Raw genomic sequence first — 18,733 nt, forward strand, 5'->3', positions numbered from 1 at the left:
TTGGAGGAAGATTGGTTGCTTGGACAAGTAAAAAGAAAACTTGTGTTTCTCAGTAAACAGTAGAGGTAGAGTATGTTGAAACATCAATGAACTGCACATAGGCAATCTGGATGAGACTTGTACTTGAAGGATTTAGATTTGATATGTTTGAATTGATAACTATTTACTGTGATAATACTAGTGCAATTAATATTTCAAAAAATCTTGTGTTACATGCAAGAACAAAGAACATAGAATTGAATATGATTTTCTAAGGGAAAGAGTACAAGAAAAACAAGTCAGAATGGAGTATGTGACAAGCAAAGAGTAGCTAGCAGACATTTTCACAAAACCATTACCGAAGACAACCTTTGAGTATCTCAGAGGTAAATTAGGGGTCAGACCCCTACTTAGAAATAAATAGAATGCAAGATGCATCAATCCAGTGGGCTTCATGACTATTTTTCACTTTGGATTGATGAGATGCAGGCTAATCCACAGGGGGAGCAACTTAGATGAGTTTGTAGATATGTTGAAGACAACAACAACATATATGATGATTTGTGATGCTTATGCACCTTTGGCATTGATGTTAAAGGGAAAGAAGAAATATGATTTGTCATAAGAGAATACATATGATCATTATGAGAAGATGTGTAATTGAAGATAAAGTGTAATCGATAGATGAGGTGTGACAGAGAAGAGAAGAGCTACAAAGGAGGTCCATAATAGAGCAAGATAATATGAGTTGAGTATGTTGATATTTAGTGTTTCCATCAATGCCAAAGGGGGAGATTGTTGGCATGTTTGGCATAACTGATGAAGATGAGATGATGATGGATGGCTGTACCGGTAGAGGAAAGATGACATGATCATTTATTTGTGTTGTCATTGATGGCAACGAGGGTCAATTGATGTTTTATGATGTTTACAATTGGTTTTCGATGATTGACTTGTTGGATAAGTGATTTAGTCTACCTGAGATAGAGTTTGATAGTTTGAGAGGGTTTACCGACAAGACTGAGAATTAGGACCTTAAACGGTAAAGCAGATAACTTTTGATGGAATCAGGTAATTGGTGATGTTTGGTGATTTGTGATTTGAAACATAAGCTTTTATGATGGATTTTAGTATGTAACAAGAACCACATCCTATGATGGTTACTGGAAGACATGTTTTGACTTTCTGATGAATTTTTGCCAGGGTTTAAGAAGGGTTTAATGACCAATAAAGAATTCTCTTGACCAGTAATGATGTTTGGTTTGTCGGTGATCTACATCAAGTTCACATATTAATGATAACACGGCATTGTTAAGATAACTAGTGAACAACTGAGAGGGGGGGTGAATCAGTTGTTTACAGATTCTAACTTTTAATCCACAATACAAATTTAAACAAATCAAGTACCGATACAGACAAATGTCGGTAGGAACAGATACTGGTAAGCAATATATTTTAAGAATTAACCAGATAATCAATGTAAAGAAATCATACCACATAATACCATGATTTGTACGTAGAAAACCTGGAAAGGGAAAAACCACGGTGGGAAGTCTACCCATAGTCAGATGATACTTTTGCAAAAAGTATGTGTTACAATGAGGGGCCTGCACTTGTAGGAAGGCACACTGCCTAGAGCGTACCGCTCATTACAAAATAGTCTCACTGACTATAGAGAGGATACAACCCTCTCAAGATAAATGGACAACAATCCAATAAAGAGAACTGCTGGAAATAGCATCTACTATGCCTACTTATAGTCCCGGTTAAGCTCAATGCCTGAGGACTAAGTCCTCTTTTGAAACTAATCCGATCATCAATGATCGATCAACTCCTCTGTCTAATGATATTACAATATTCGCACATTAGATTCCATGACCATGACCTTTTCAATAACCATGATACTTTACAAAGAGTTTCTACCTCTTATTTATACAAACCCTAAGGCCTAAACCAATTAGGTCGGCCACCTAAAGATATTACAATAATATCATTACATAATCCCTTATTACAATGATATGCCATGTTAGCTTAAGATCAAAACAATAATAACAAATCCATAGAACATCTTGAATCATCTAGGTAACGTGTAGAGTACACGCTATCATGATACCAGTCCATAACCTAGATAGGTACCAGACCTATTCTGGGTCCACCATGCCAAATAAATGTCTTCAAGCAACTAAAGCATGATCAACAAACATCTTCAGTATCCTAAAATCCTTGAAGAAGCTACACCAACACCAATTGTGTATCTTGTCATGATTCCTCGATGAAAGCTCTGCCGGTAAAGCCTTAAACCAGTGCCGGTAAGGGCTTACCAATGTGTATGATAAAATCCAATTACCAAGCCAGTGCCAATTGACAAAAACATGCTTATGGAGCATATAACAGATGAAATCCAATATACTTTACTAATCCAACCATGCCAAAAATGCCAGCCAGATAATCTCTTTTATTGGTAACACTAGATCTTATACTGGTAACCTGTTCGTCGGTAACCATCCTTATCAGTCAGTGTAAGTCTGTCTGCCGGTAATAGCTAGTGTTGACATCAATGATAAAACATCAATGCCACACATAATCAATTTACCCATAATGCCAACAATCTCCCCCTTTGGCATTGATGACAATATTAGATGCGAAAAACATCTAAGTACCAAGAAATGCCAAACAAGTCTCCCCCTGTGGAAGACAACCAACAATCAATAGCTCTCCCCCAGTGAATGATATCTCTATAAGGCTCTGAACAAATATCTCTTCCCAATGTATACAAATTTAATTTTTATTCACATCAATATCTCTCCCCCTTTGACATCAATGTCAGAAACCTAACAAACATATCAAAGCAATGATATAAACCTCTGAATCTCAAAGTTGACTACTCCCCCTGAGTAGTAGCACCATTCATCAGTGCCAGAATGGATAATGTTCTTGATAATGCATATCGGATTGATGACAAACTTCATCAATCAAGTCTCTGCTAGAGGGGCTAAAACCCCAAACTTGTCTCTCAAGTATTCAAATGATTCCTTAGATAACGGTTTAGTGAATATGTCTACAATTTGTTCTTTAGTGTTCACATAAACCAATTTGTCTTCTTTTGCTTCTATCTTGTCCTTCAGAAAATTATACTTTATTGAAATATGCTTAGTCTTAGAGTGAAATGCCGGGTTCTTGGACATGTCAATAGCTGCAGAGTTATCAAAGTAGATAACTATTGATTCACTACAATTTACCCTGATATACTTCAACATTTTCTTCATCCACAAAACTTGAGTGCAATTAGTTGCTGCTACAACATACTTAGCTTCTGCAGTAGATAAAGAAATGCATGACTTTTTTTTGCTTATCCATGAAACCAGTTTCTTTCCAAGAAAGAAAGCTCCACCAGAAATTCTCCTCCTGTCATCAGTATCACCTGCCCAATCTGAGTCAGTATATGCACATAAAGTGAAATCATCATTTCTGGAATACCATAAGCCATATTCTATTGTTCCTTGCAAATACCAGAATATCCTCTTTACTGCACATTCATGATTTTCTTTAGGATTACTTTGATATCCTGAAACAATACTTACTGCATTCATAATATCAAGTCTAGTCTAAGTTAGATATAATAGACCACCCAATCATAGGTTTGTACCTTGTCGGATTTACCGGTGAAGAAGTATCTTTGATAGATAATTTCTCACTTGTAGCCATAGGAGTACTTACCGGTTTGGAATTCTCCATACTAGAATTTTTCAACAATTCCTTTAGATACTTAGTTTGATAGATAAAAATGTCTTTGTCAGTTTGAGTAATCTGCAAACCTAAGAAAAATTTCATCTCACCAATCATGGATATTTCAAATTCATTTTTCATGTTGTTAGCGAATTCCATGCACAATTTATCTTCTCCTCCAAAAATGATATCATCAACCAAGACTTCAATAATTAGAATATCATTATCAATGATCTTATAATATAGATTACTATTAGCATTGCCTTTAGTAAAACCAAGCTTCAAAAGATATTTATCCAACCTTGCATACCGAGCTCTAGGAGCTTGTTTCAAACCATATAAAGCTTTTTTCAATCTGCAAACCATGTCTTTGTCATCTATCAGTGTAAATCCATCAGGTTGTTCAATGTAAACTTCTTCCTCAAGCTCACCATTCAAAAATGCACATTTGACATCCATTTGATAAACCTTATAGTTCTTATAAGCTGCATAGGCAAGAAATAGTCTAACAACTTCAATTCTAGCTACAAGTGCAAATGTCTCACCATAATCAATTCCTTCCATTTGAGAATATCATTTACAAACCAATCTAGCCTTGCTCCTTATAACTTGACCATCCTCATTCAGTTTATTTCTAAAAACCCATTTAGTTCCAATAACATTCTTATTTTTAGGCCGAGAAACTAAAGACCAAGTTTCATTCTTCTCTATTTGATCTAATTCATCTTCCATAGCCTTTAACCAATGTTTATCCTTACAAGCTTCAATAACAGTTGCTAGTTCAACTTGAGAAATAAGACATACCTCTTCATTTACCAATTTTCTTCTTGTCATTGCTCCCTTGTTCCTATCTCCAATAATTTGATCTTCAAAATGATTTAATCTTACATACCTTGGAGTCTTTTTAACTTCAAGTTCACCACTCCGATCATCAGTCACAGTTGAATTTTTTGATTGTGCCAGTGTAATTTTTTCAGCTTCCTGTACCGATTGAGGCATTGTTGGTTAAGTTATGATCATTTCTACTACCAGTTCCCTTTCATATGATATAGAATGATTTCTATACTGTTCATCCACTTTCACATTAGCACTTTTCACAATTTTCTGTAATCTTTTGTTATAACATCTATATGTTTTGCTCTGAATTGAATAACCAAGAAATATCCCTTCATCACATCTAGGATCAAAATTTCAAATTGAATCATCTCTTTTGATATAGCATTTACTTCCAAAAATTCTGAAATACTTAATAGTAGGTGTATGTCCAAACCATAGTTCATAAGGGGTCTTACTGGTTTCACCTTTAATGTGAACTTTGTTCAGTGTGTAGACTGCTATACTCACTGCTTCTCTCCAGTAGATATGAGGCAATTTGGCTTCCATCATTATAGATCTAGCTGCATCCAAAATGGTTCTGTTCTTTCTTTCAACTACTCCATTTTACTGAGGAGTCCTAGCAGGGAAAACTTTAAGAAACCCCTCCCTTGGACAAGGTGTAAAAACCTGGCGAAAGTTGTATAATTCTGAGGAAAATTTTAATTTTATTGGCAAATTTTTGCGGTTTACAGAGAAAAATAATAATCTCCATTGGCGAATCAGCCGTGATCGCTCAAAGTTTGTGAAAAATCCTGGCAAATTGTAATGTTTTTAAAACCCAAAAAATATTTGCATGGGTGAACTGTAATGTTTTTAAAACCAGAAAAATATTTGCATTGGCGATTTCAACCTATTTTCAAACCATTAAAAAAAAATATTGGCGATTTCAACCAATTTTCAAACCATAAAAATAAAATATTGGTGATTTCAAGCTATTTTCAAACCATAAAAAAAATATTGGCAATTTCAAGATATTAACTTTAAGTCATTAAAACACGTGGCACATAGTTGTAAACTCTCTGCCTAGAAGACTGCCCATTATAAAATCTCACAACCTAGTGACAAGCCCTTACGACTCTCTCTATCTCCAACTCGCAAGCTGAAAATGCTAAGCCTTCATAACCTCGAGATCTAGCAACTGAGGGAAACTGAACTGGCACTCGCCAATTCTCGACCACAAATGTTAAGTCCTCGTCACCGTAGTGACTTGGAGATAGTGGTAACTTTAACCCTTGTCGCGTACTCGCCAACATAAAACTATTTATCTCTTAACCGCTAGCACTTCACTTGCAAGCTCACGGCTTGATCAGGTCTTCAGACATTTAACTTTGCGAGCTGACGATAACCATTAAACCTAACCACAAACTGTCTAGTCGCTAGCTCGTGACCTAAAAATGATAACATTAAACAAACATGAGAGCTAGCGACAACTGTATGAAATGAGTTACTCGCTAACTCTCATGGCTATAATGTATGACATCAGACCAACTCGAGACCTCATGACCAAAGCAATTTCACTAACAATCTCCATCTCGGTAACATAAAATGCTAACACCCAAAAAGCTAGAGACCTCGCAATGTAAACCCAAACCAACTTGTCGCCAGCTCACGGCTTGATCACGTCTTTAGACATTTTACCTCGTGAGCTGGCGATAACCATAAAAACTTAACCACAAACTATCTGATCGCTAGCTCGCAACTTAAAATTTTTAGGGCCTGGATACTGACTCGTTCCTAAGGGACTAGTTTGAAGGTTTCTCTTGAGTAGAGGTTGATTAGACAACCGAGGATGATGGTTTCAGAGGCATAAGAGGATTTGATAGCTTCTGAGTTAGAGATGGGAGATCACGGATTTCTCTAAGAAATAAGAGCTCAGGTTGCTTGTTGTCAACCATCAAGGATTTTGAAGCAGAATTTGTCCAATCAAGGAGGAATAAAATCAGAACAAAATCGTTCACAATAGATGAGCCTTAGCAGGATGCAGTGGATTTGACAGGCATGACTTCTAGAGTCTACAGTCATGTTGAAAAACACCAAAATGATGATTTTTCACATGAATGAGCATCACCAAATGAAGTGTGAAAATGTTATAAATACAATGGAGTGGTGACTTAATAAGAGAAGAGAAACTCAGAAAAGAAACCTTTTACATTTTCTGAGAGTGGTTTTTTCCTCAGAAAGGAAGATGATGTTTGAGCAGGACCGTGCATGGAGTTGCTATGTGCTCTGTGATACTGGATGGGTGTTTTTTTGTTTTCTTCTGTGTGAGTTTGTTTGTTGTCAGAGGGGTTGTGAAAGTGAGAAGGATTTCCAGAGGGGGTGTGAAAGCCTTTTCTTATCAAGAAAGGCGAAGCATGGCACATCCTCTGCTTCTACTTTGCCATAGGATGGCAAGGGGTTTGAAGAAGGAGCCCACAGAGGAATGAAAGAAGGGATTTTTTGGGTGGAGAGTGGTAGCCAATCATCTTTGTGACAACATAGAAGCTACAAACCCTCCCCAACATATTACATTTACCCTAAAGCTCCTATTTCCACTTTCCCTGATCGTGGGCATGAAGGCTCGAGCTCCTCTTTCCATTGTCTCTGTTCCTGGGCATGAAGGCTTCCTCCTCTATTTGGAAATGATCTATTGGATAGAACATAACATCTCACATTCCATCCGAAGGCATTAGGGTGATAATGGCATGGCTCAAGCAGTTTTGCAAGTTGTATAGTCATTGGGGTTCCTTTTCTGGTTCCAGTAGTGATTCTAGACTCTAGGTGAAGGGAGCAAGTTGTATACTGTATAGTCATTTACAGAGCAAATGAAAAGCATTTAGTGTATGTAATTTTTCATGAGAATCATGAGATTTAACTTTTTTCATTTGTTGCATTGTTATGGTGTATGAAAATTTTCATTTAATGCTTCCTAATCCTATTATGCCCAAGAATGCAAAATTTCTGTTAGTCTGGAATCATATTAAGGATTCACCTCATTGTAATTGGTGGGTGGATTATAGACATAGTCATAGAACACCTCCATATATATTACATAAACATCCATAGCATATAAAATCATAAGAGTATTAAGAATGAAAGTATTAAACACCACAATAGATATGAATACAACATAATTAGTAAAACATCAAGACAATAGACCAGTGCCTTATCCTAGGGCATAGAGTCACTTACAATTCAAAGACAACCTGATAATAAACTTCAATAAGATTCATTTGCAGATAAATAGGAATGTCGAATGAAATTATGAATAATGCCATTACATACACAACCTAGATTCATATGTAAACTGAAAAACCCTTGACCATTCAATTCACAGTGAAAACATAAATTCAACACAAAGACAATTATGTGAAGATCTCAAACTGCAAATGATATTGATATTATATTCATAATGATATCAGAAAGTAAATTCACAATGCGATTCAACTATGCACTTATCGAATTCTTAAGCAATTGAGCTATTTTAACTATATAAGAGTTTTCAAGTTCAACATCATTGATCAATAAAAGTGGCAACCTCAACCCGAGGATTCAACAAGCTTAGGATTACTGTGAGGAATCTTGGGTAGCAACCTCAACCCGAGATTTCTTCTTTGGCTTTAACATGGCTTGCCACTTGTCCACCTCTTTGTCTGTTGGCCAACTGAATGCCTTTACCTCTTCCAACTTTGCAACTGAATCTATCCATCTGGCATCTATAACTACCCTGGACTCAACAATAAACTTTGCATAGTCAACCTCAACCTTGAACAGTGAATCAAGCAGACTGTTAAGGAAATCAACATCAACCTGTTCATTTACATGCTTGATTATTTCTTATTGCTCCAGAATCAAATCAAATTTGTTGGTCCAATCAGAAACTGATTTCAAATCTCCATTACTACCATAAATTGAAGGCACCAATTTACTATAACCTTCCCCAAATGTGTGCAATTTTTCATTTATAAGCACATCCTTCCCTATGAAAAATGCATAAGCTACATTCATTACGTCCACCATGTCTTTAGTGTCACTGATCTTGGGAGGGAACTCATCACTATACATCATTGCAGTATCTAGCTTATCCATTAATCTGCTTCTTCCTAACCAAACATTGAACAAAGGTCCAAGAAAAATGATAGCCTCAGAGGATGTTTTGCTTGCCTCTTTCAAAGAAATGTGCAAATCATGCACTACCATCAATTTGCCTTTCAATACATTAATCCCATGTTTCAGAATTCCTGACACAACAGAGATAACCTTGACATTTTGTTCCTTTTGAAGGTTTTCAATTTTCCCTGTGTATTCCTCCATTTTTGCTGTCACATCAGCTGGTATTTCTTGTACTTGTTATGTAATCTATATTGGAGGGGGCTCATTTGCAATTTTTTCTTTCAACTCCACTAACTCTTCCTCTAGAGCGCCCTTCTTCATCAGTGTCTCTTCATATGTTTTAGACAATGCAATCAATTGGGTATATGTTTCTGTGTATCTTCTTGACAAATCCTCTGTTTTTGATAAATTCATGAAAGAAACTTGAGTAAAAAATGAGGCAATCTCCATGTTAGTTGTGTTCTGCAAGTTCCAGATCATTCTGTCATCTTCCTTTTCTACTTGGATATTTAGAAGGTGGGGCTTTTGAGTGGAAGGGGCCAAAGACCAAGCAAAAAGTGTCTTTGACTTAGGATTAAATCCTAATCCTCTTATTACATCTCCAATTTCAAATTCAGTTTTAAACATTGGGTCCTCTTGCTTCCTAATCTGATCAATAATAAAAATAGACTGGATATCCCAGTCAGGCATCATAAGCATACCAGTACTCTTTATCAATTGTCTTTCTTGTTCCACAGATATTTCCTCCCTGTCAGGATCATATTCCTACAGTGGCTTGATGATCTCCTCTTTCTTTTCTTCATTTGCTTCCTCTATGATCAGATTTTGTTTTAATTGATTTTGTTTCAACCTTGTCAAAAAACTTTTAAATTCATCTAACTTAATAAAGTCATCATCTTTCATGAACTCATTTGACAACATCACACGCTCATCAAAGCCTTTAGCAAGGGCTTTGTTTGTTTCTCCCTATTCTTCATTCTACCCTGCTTCTCTGAGATGTGTCCTTATTTGATGAAAGTAGTGTCCTTGTTCTATAACAATTGCTCTAGTAGGGTCTCTCCTCACAATTGTACCAACCTCAGTGGTTTTTTGTTTCTTTGCAGCTGGCACTCGGGTAGATTGAACTTCATCCCCACTCTCTACATTATCAACATACACACTAAGTGGCCTCTTGCCATGTGAAGAATGTCCATCTTGGGGGTCTTGCTGCTGAGCAACCACTTTTGGAATTTGAGGCATTTGTTCCATCAGAGTTTCATATAAACTCAACATTTTGTTAATCCTCTCCAGGTACGGGCTATCAGGGCAAAAACTTGAGAAACTAGGGTCAGTAGCCTTCAATTCTGCTTCAACTCTCATCAGATTTTTCCATTTTCTTCTCCTTTCTTGTACTTCATCTTTTCTCAGCAAATTTCTAACCACATCTTCATCATCCAATGGTTCATGGTCTTTTATGTTGGCCCAAGGTGTCATTTTTGGCAATGCAAGTTTAATAAATTGTTCAAGATCACAAAATCTAGACACAACATTAACCAACCTATATTGTTTAAGGAAATTGTTTACTTCATCAAAGGAATTCCTACCAATGGTAAAATTAGATGCAACCCAAAGCCTAGGAAGAAGAGAACCCTTCCTGTGTTTGTCAAGGTATTCTTTTTTAACTAGGGTCAATTGTTAGATAAACTCCATAAAAGCAATCCTAATTGGAACAAATTTTGGTAAAATATGGGGAGGCTGAGGACACCCATAGACTCTGATCACAGTAAAGTTATCAAAAAAAAAAATGTCCCCCCAGTTATGTGAAATAGGCTAGTTTGGAACATACTGGTAAGGTCTCAAAACTCTCCTAACATTAATTGACAATCATTCCCTATTTATTCCTAGCATTTCCATAATTGGCGAAACAATCCAATTTTCAAAGAAAAGGAAAGAAGAATGGGGAGAACTACTGTCCCAAACTTGGGTTCATCTTTGCATTGGCATTAAGAAACCCAAATTTTCTTTGAAAAACTCCAATTCTTTATCCATGAACTCAATATTATAGAACAAGATTAAATGCATCAGCAATGAATACTGCTTGAATGTAGGGCTGGGTGCACCACCACTCTGAATTTCAACTAGAGCATTATGAATGTGTTCAACCACATATCCCACATAATTGTAATCTTTGTTAACTTCTGGGTGTTGAATGTCCATGGCCATAATCAGTAATTCAACTGACACTGTTGAATCTCCATCAAAACCCAACACTCTGCATAATCCATAGATTGTACAATGCATATAATGGTGGAAAGGTGTGATGTCAAATGGTGGTTGGATACTCTCTGGAATTATAACCTGCTTCCTATTCACCCTAGGCATGTATCTGGGTATTGCATGCTTCTTGATAACACCTTTGTATTTGTCATAATCCTCTGCAATCTGCTCCAAATCTATATCTGTATATGCAGCACCAGTAATCTGGAAAGCTTCAACAAAGATAGCTCTGTTAATTGAAACTTGGGTAGACTGGTTCTTTCTTTTGATTACCCTAGATATTGGGCAATAGCATTTGGCCAACTCTTTGATCAAATCCACATCAACATACACATCTGGCACAATTAACTTTTCCATATTTAAATCCCAAGGGTTTGACATCGGGACACCCTTAACCCTATTTTTCCAGAAATAATGAAACATAGTAGAACTAGTCATATTAAGCATGGTAGGGTTTCTACATTGGCTCCGTAAATCTCTCCATGCCAAATGATTTGTATTCAAAGCAATGGAAGTCCCTGGCATCAAATCTACAAATTCTTCTTTGTATTTCTTAACCATCGTTTCCTCAGTGGCACTGGCCTTGGAACCTCCAGGTCCTCCTGCTCCACTTGTCATGGCCTTGGTCTTGGGTTTGGGCTTGGAACCTCTAGTACCACTCGTCGCCTGGCTCATTTTAGCTACAGGAGAAAAACTTAACCAGTTTTCTAAAATTTTCTCACACCCAACACTCTGAATTTTCCAACGTTGTTGCAGAGCTCAATTCACTGGATTACCTCGAAGATAGAATGCATTAATGCAATTATACAAAACCTCAGCTCGATCATGCAATTTATGGTATTTACTATTTGGGTGGTGTCACTTCTCTCAAGTCTCAAGTCTCATTAATTGCCACACTTGCATGAACTAGCTACTATGGCATTAATTTAAACTTCAAATTGAAGTACTCGAGCGAAATTTGAATTCATGCCCTTCTATTTGATTGGTGATTAACATTCAAAACTTTTACAGAACCCGACAAACAAGTCCACATGTTAGCGAGTTAGTGACAATGCTACCAAATCCTCTTAATCGCAAGCTCGCAACCCCTTTTATGAATCCTCAAAGAATCTCGCGAGTGAGCAACAACCGTTGATCTAACAAAACAACTTATTTCATCGCAAGCTCGCAACTAGAAACTTAACTTGACTTAAACCCTTGCAATCCTATGACAACAAGACACTTAACCGCTGTCGCATGCTCGCAACACTTTTTGAATTAAGACTTACAAACCTGCGAGCATGCGATGACCACAAAATTAGACCAAAACTTACCTGTCGCCAAATCGCAACTTAAAATGCTAAACAACTTCAAAACCTATGAGCAAGCAACTTAACCACATTGCATTATCACAAATTAAAATGACTTAACCACGAACACCTCGCAACCTTGCGATAACATAAAATCACATGTAGTCTCAACCTTGCAACATAAAATGGTATTTGGGCGCCGCCACTTCTCTCAAGTCTCATTAACTGCCACACTTGCATGAACTAGCTAGTGTGGCATTAATTCAATTACACTGATAGAATGCATTAATGCAATTGTACCAATGTCAAAATCTCAGCTCGATCATGCAATTTATGGTATCTGGGTGCCGTCACTTCTCTCAAGTCTCATTTATTGCCACACTTGCATGAACTAGCTATTGCGGCATTTGATTGGCGATTGCCATTCAAAACTTTTACAGAACCCGACAAACAAGTCCATGTGTCAATCCCCATATTTAATCGCACTCTCAATCGGTTATAATAATTAGGAAAGGAACCGACGAGTTAGCGACAATGCTACCAAATCCTCTTAATCGCAAGCTCACAACCCCTTTTACGAATCCTCAAAGAATCTCGCGAGTGAGCGACATCCATTGATCTTCATCAAGCCCTTCAGTCGCAACCTCGCAACAACATTTGTAATATTCTTTCTTTACCTGCGAGCTGGCAACCACTACAAATCTAACAAAATAACTTATTTCATCACAAGCTCGCAACTCGAAACTTAACTTGACTTAAACCCTTGCGATCCCACGACAACAAGGCACTTAACCACCATCGCATGCTCGCAACACTTTTTGACTTAAGACTTACAAACCCGTGAGCATGCGATGACCACAAAATTAGACCAAAACTTGCTTGTCGCTAGATCGCAACTTAAAATGCTAAACAACTTCAAAACCTGCGAGCAAGCGATGAAACCAACTAAGCTACGATACCAACTACATCGCATGATCGCAAATTAAAATGACTTAACCACGAACACCTGACGACCGTGCGACAACATAAAATCACACCCAGCCACAACCTCGCAAAATAAAATGGTCAAGTGCAAAACATCTTGCGAGGTAGCGACAACTAAAATCTCCCAGTACTCGCAAGCTCGCGACTTAAACTGACTTGATGATAAAGGACCTGCGAGCTAGCGATAACCATAAAATCTGAAAACTGTTTATCGATGTCTTATGTTAATTACTGTCATAAACAGGCGCGAGCAGTGGCACACAGACCATTAATGACTTAGTACTTACTCGCTAATATCACAGCTATAATGCATGGCATCAAACCAATTCTAGACCTCGCGACCAAAGTGATTTCATTAACAATCTCCACCTCACTAACATAAAATGCTAACACTCAAAAAACTAGAGACCTCGCGATTTAAACCCAAACCAGCACTCGCTAACTCGCCACTTAAATTGTTAAACATGAAATTTATTTGCGAGTTAGAGATGAAACATTAAACATGTTTGACCAACCGTTTGACCACACTTGACATTGACATGGACAAATAAAGAGAGGACAACTCAGATTTTCAACGCATGACAAGTTTGGTTTACTAGCCAACTAAGACAAAAAACAAACACAAAACCCTAATCGCCATGAACATCATTTAAGCATTTAATGTAGAACAATAGAAATGTTCTAGCAGTAACAGTTATGCAATATGAATAATTTTATGGATCTTGTGACATAAATTATTGCATTTCATGTTCAACATAATTGGAACCTAAAACCAATTTACTAATAATCCAATTGTTTAGTAATAATTCAAATTCACAATTAAAAATATGAAATAAGTATCCGTTCTACTTATGATTGACAAATTCAAGGAATACAATATCAAAAATCATCAGTGACAACTATAGTATTGCAATTTTGCAAATTGAAATTGTAATATGACTCAAGAACTGTAGTATAATTATAAATACCTATAAACTGACTACTAATTCACTTCAGTGACTCAGTTCGACGCTTCTATATCCCAAATGGACTCAAGATCCGGACACTGACTAGTACTAACAGGTTCATCTTCATTCTGAGTCGGGTATTAAAAAATGTCTTCGTCTTCATGCCAACTCTGAGTCTGTAATACATCATATTCATTTGTCTCAGCACTAGCACTAGCAGTAGCACCACCAACTTTTAAAGTGTTGTACACCCCTCATCTTTCACGCATGGAATTCCAGATTGCCAGCGCCCTATCATATGAAAAATCTCTAACATTATACTGGGTTACAAACAACCTCAAGCAAGTTTCCAAATTCTTGTCTAATTTGTTTCTGATCTTTGATTTCAAAAGCCCTAATGCACTGAAAACTCTCTCATCTTCCACCAACCCCAATATCATTGTTTGACATAAATCAACAAGTTTCAAATATTTTGATATTGCAATACGCAATGCTTCACTTTGATCTATCCTTTTCCAAAGCCTTGTGATTGATCTAGGTTCAAATGGATTCTCCAAGTTAACCAACTGCTATTTCATAACCAATCCAAACTATTTACATTGTTTTCTAAGATGATTTGAATTTAAAATTCCTTCTATTGGCTGTCCATTGCAATATGCATCTTTTGAAAATGTCAATATCAATTCCTCTAGTTTTTTATGAAATATCTTTGCGTCATTTGGATTATCTCCAATTGAATGCCAAAATTGAGGATACACACAACCCATGGCTTCAAGTATTTCTTCTTGAGGGAATCTTTCATGAATCTCAGTTGAAATTTCATATGCAATAGACTTCAAATTATCACTAACAAATTTAACAATCCTGTCAAAATCTTCCTTTTTAACTGGTAGTGCTCTACCTCGCTTGCCCATCTTAGATTGGTGCATTGGTATCTAAAATCCTTTTACAAAGACACATAACTCATTTTTTGTATTGAAATGTAAAAAAATTTCAGCATGATTCAAATCTGTAATTATTTGCCACCTAAAAAAATTTGGGCTTCACCCTGTTAGATCTGAATATAGACCATCCAGGCCCAAGCATGTCATTTTACGTAGAGTGCTATACTCATTGATATACATAGTTCTGTTTGGGCTTTCTTAACATGTTTTTTCATCAAATCCAACATGGGGAGAAGACTAGCTAAAGTTAACAGAGTCTCTATATCACTTAACTTATGTAAGAGATCAAGAGCTTTGTCTACTGTGAGGCGTTGCTCATACATTAGTCTGATCAAGGATTGATATTCTGTTAGAACGCATTCCATTGGTCCATGCAAGGAGATCCATCTGGTCTCAACATCCCTGAGAAGCTTTTTTTCTCTTGTTACTCCTTCAACAAAAATACAAAATTCTACAAAATGTTTAGGACTTCGGCAGAAGTATGAGTGGAGCTCGTGGACTAGATCTTTAACTTTTGACACTGTAGGGAAATTGATTACAATTCTATTTGCTAAATTCATTCAATGGGCCATGCAGTGAATGCCAACCATGTATGGTGCAATACTAGTTTGTAATCTTGCACAAAGACCGGTCCTTTGACTTTGCATTACTGCAGCTCCATCAGCTCCAACACACACCAACTTCTTGACAATTGTCAAGTCATCCATACTAGCAATTTCATTCAAAACTTTCTTAACTTCCAAATATAATTTTTCTATTGTTGAATTGCCCCTCATTTTACGAACACAGAGTAGATGAGCTCGGCGGACGTGTTCTTTTACGGTATATACATGCATACAAACCCAAGCAGTGTTATCTACCGCAGTAACTTCATCTATGGATAATGAAATGAAATTTGACTCTTTTACACTCTCTTGTAAATTTTTCTTTTCCACCTTAGCGAGACAGTTTGCCATTTCCCATCCAGTGTTTATTGACCAATGTGACATAGGATAGTGAGGAATATTCAAAAAAGATAATAAATTACTAAATTCTGGGAAATCTTTCATAGGACGCCCTCTCGATATAATATGAAAAACAACACTCATCTGAACAGTCTTTGCCAGGTTTGTATCTTTCGCTGCATGTTCAAGCCCAACCTTGATTGTATTTCCAAATCCACTATTACGAATCAGTGTTATTTTGTGGTTATGCTCTTCATATTCCGCGGCATACTTAACATGAAGACATTCTTCCTTTGATTTCTATCTTACTACTCGTGTTTCCTTTCCGTCTGTGATCTGTTTTTCATAAACCTTACCAATATGCTTTTCTATGGTGTCAAGCTTTAGCTGCATCTTCTTCTCTCTTTTAGTTTTCCAGCTACAAATCTTACACCTGCATTATGTTGGTTGTTCATCATTGTTTGGGACTGGTTCAATGAATGGGTACTTTGCTACCCAATCAATCTTAAAACTCCTTTTCATCTCCCACTCTCGCCCTAGTTTTACTTTCCTTTTTCTTATCTTCCTACCAACATCATCTTCAGTACTAGCATTTGCATCCGAGTGAATTATCTCACTGTGTGTATCCCTTAGAACATCTTTTGTTGTGTCAGTATTGTCATCCTCATTTGATGCATTTAACTCAATGACAATCCCACCTTGTGGTGGTGGTGAGCTACTGTGAATGGGTTCTGCAACTGCAAAAGTTGATGGACCAAAAACTTTGCCAATTCCAAAAAAAGACTTTATGGTACTATCTTTAAGTTTAAGTTTTGGGCATTTTGATGGCCTCCCAATCCCTTCAGTTTCACCGCCCTGAGGAGTCTTACCCTTGTCTGACATCCCAATCCCTTCAGCACCCTGAGGAGTCTCAGTCTCACCCTTGTGTGACATCTCAATCCCTTCACCACCCTGAGGAGTCTCACCCATGTCTGACTGTGACATCTTGAGTCTTGACCTCTCACTAAGAATTAAAAGTTAAAACTAATACTATCAAGTATGAAGAAATGATTACTCACCTTTATGCCTTCTCAATTCTTTGAATCAGGAATCGGGAATGAATGCTAGGCCTATGTTGCAGGATTGTAACTCTGGCCCTCTGCCCTACAATGAACTTTGACTTTCCAACTCAATTTGTGGAATGCGAATCAAGACTCAAGAGCTCCCAATTTACTAATCAGACACGTACAAATTGTAAGAAAGAGTGTATTTATAGCAATCCATGATTGCATTTTTGGCGAATTGCGCGGGGTCCGGGCATCACAATTGCCAATAAATATTTAATTTTATTGCATTTTTAGTGAATTGCATAGGCGTGCAATGAACATTTAATTTAAGTGGGCCGAAATGGGTCCTCGAATGCTTATAATGTTTTAATTGGTATTGGCGAATTAGGTCCTGGGTATGTGGTCATTTTACTATTGCTGGCGAATAGCGAAGGTGATCTAATACCCACGTCCAAGTGATTCCAGGTGAATATTATGGGCATGCACGTCGACGGTGTGTGGTCAATGGCGAAACTAGATTACAAATATTTGCATTGTTCTTCAAAATTTTGGGTGATTTGACCATGATTGTTCCCCTCACTATTCGCATGGAATTTGCCAATTGGCGAAGATTTGCCACTAAAAAACTCTCTGAGTCCTAGGTGCAGATAGTTGTTTCCTGATTCTATTTGTCTCACAATAACTGTTAAATTCATGAGAAATGAACTCACCTCCATGATCCGATCTTAGACATTTGATTTTTAATCTAGTTTCTGTTTCAACCTTCGCTTTAAAGATCTTGAATTTCTCAAAAGCTTTAGACTTCTCCCTCATAAAAGTCACCCACATCATTCTAGAATAGTCATCAATAATCAGCATGAAATACCTATCACCTTGAAAGCTTCTAGTCCTTGTTGGACCACATAAGTCAGTGTGAATCAAATCAAGTACAATATTAGATTTATCATGTATGCTTTTAAAAGAACTTCTGACTTGCTTACCCAATTGACATTCCTTACATAGCGGATTATGAGGCTTCATAATCTTAGGTATATCTCTTACTGCCTTAGTTGAACTGATCTTAACAATACAATAAAAATTAACATGACACAACCTCTTATGCCATAGCCAACTCTCATCAATATGAGAAATCAAACATGTCTTATTACCAGTGTTCAAGGGAAAGATGTTACTTCCTGTCTGAATACCGGTTGCAATCTCCAAACCATTTTTGTTAATGATTTTGCATTTTCTATCCTTAAACTGAAGTTGAAAATCCTTATCAATTAATTGACCAACACTCAAAAGATTATGCCTTAAACCTTCTACATAATAGACATTATCAGTGTTATGCTTGCCATCCAAAGAAATAATACCTCTACCTTTGATCATACATGCCTTGTCATCTCCAAATTTGACTTGACCACCATTGTATTCTTGCAGGGATATAAATTTCCTTTTATCTCCAGTCATATGATGTGAGCATCCACTATCAATTACCCATTCATCCTTATCTTCAACTTTTGTTGCCAGAGCCTTCTCTTCATTTTTGATAGCCGGTTCTGGTTCATCTTCCTTCAAAGAATAGAACACCCATTCCTTTCCATTTCCAAATCCACTAGCTAAGTCTTCTGCTAGTTCATCTCCAGAGTCATCAATTACTCCTTCCTC

Source organism: Cryptomeria japonica, chromosome 1, assembly GCF_030272615.1.
Source record: "Cryptomeria japonica chromosome 1, Sugi_1.0, whole genome shotgun sequence".
Taxonomy (NCBI): Eukaryota; Viridiplantae; Streptophyta; class Pinopsida; order Cupressales; family Cupressaceae; genus Cryptomeria; species Cryptomeria japonica.